This window comes from Schistocerca gregaria, unplaced genomic scaffold (genome assembly GCF_023897955.1).
Source record: "Schistocerca gregaria isolate iqSchGreg1 unplaced genomic scaffold, iqSchGreg1.2 ptg000049l, whole genome shotgun sequence".
NCBI classification, from domain to species: domain Eukaryota; kingdom Metazoa; phylum Arthropoda; class Insecta; order Orthoptera; family Acrididae; genus Schistocerca; species Schistocerca gregaria.
Genome location: NW_026061705.1, coordinates 1,797,067 through 1,798,455, shown reverse-complemented (window position 1 = coordinate 1,798,455; position 1,389 = coordinate 1,797,067).

Sequence of the window (1,389 nt, the reverse complement as noted above, 5' to 3'; positions counted from 1 at the left end):
CGAACGGGTGTAGGTATACAGACATATACCTAAGGGGGAGGTAGACAGACATCATGGGAGTGGGGGTACGTAGACAGACAGGTGGGTAGGTATACAGACATCTTCCGAGGGGGATTAGGAGGACAGACATTTTCCATTTGAGGGTTGATAGACTTACATCATCTGAGGGAGGAGAAATATCTTTTGAGAGGAGGGTATGTAGACAGACATTTCAGAGAGAGGGTAGACATCATCCGAGAGGGAGGTAGTCATCCTCCAACACAGGGGTAGATATCTTCCAAGAGGGGTGTAAATAAATATCTTCCAAGATGCGAGGTAGATGGACCTCTTCCGAGGGTTTTAGGTAGGCAGACATGTTCCGAGGTGTGGCATGTAGACATACACCTTCTGAGGGGAATAAGGTAGACAGTCATCTTCTTATGGGAAATGGGTAGGTAGACAGACATATTCCAAGGGAGGGGGGGGTAGGTAAGGAGGAGATATATTCTGAGGGTGAGTTCAGTACTCAGACATCTTCTGAGGGGTGTTCATGGTAGACAGACATCTTTCAAAGGGGGGGAGACATCTTCCAAAGTATGCGTTTTGGTATACAGACATCCTACAAGAGGGGTGTGGACATTCTCTGATGTGGGAGTAGATATCTTCCCAGAGGAGTGGTAGTTTAACAACTTCCGAGAGGGGGGGGTTGGGTAGGCAGACAGATATCCTCAGAGGTAGGGGTAGGGAGACAGATATCTCCCACAGGAGGGATAAAATCGAATCATTTGAAGGGGGTAGATAGGCATACATCTTCTGAGGGGTTTAGGTAGACATTCATCTTATGACAGGGGAAGGGGGTAGGTAGACAGATCATGCGGGGGGGGGGGGGGGATATGTAGACAGATATCTTACAAGAGGGGGGTAGGTAGGCAGACATATTCTGAAGAGTTGTAGGAGGACGGACATATTCCAAGGGGGTAGGTAGACAGGCATCTACAGAGGGGGTTAGGTAGACAGTCTTATCAGAGGTGTATAGGTAGACAGACATCTTCTAAGGGGTTTGGTAGACCAACATTTCCTAAGGAGTGGCAGGTAGACAAACTTCTTCCGAGTGTTGGTGGGTATGTAGACAGACACCAGTAAGGAATTGTAGGCTGACAGACATCCTTTGTGATCGATGGTAGGTAGGCAGAAATATTCCGAAGGGAGGGTTGGAAAACATACATCTTCCAATGGAAGGGGTAGGTAGTCATACATCTTCTGAGGGCTGGGTTTAGGTATACAGAGATCTTTCCAAGGGGGGGCAGGTAAGTAGACAGACATATACTCAGGGTAGGGGGATGAGAGACAGACATTTTCCGAGGGGGAGGGGTAGGTACACAGACATCTTCTGATGGTTGGGTAGGTAGA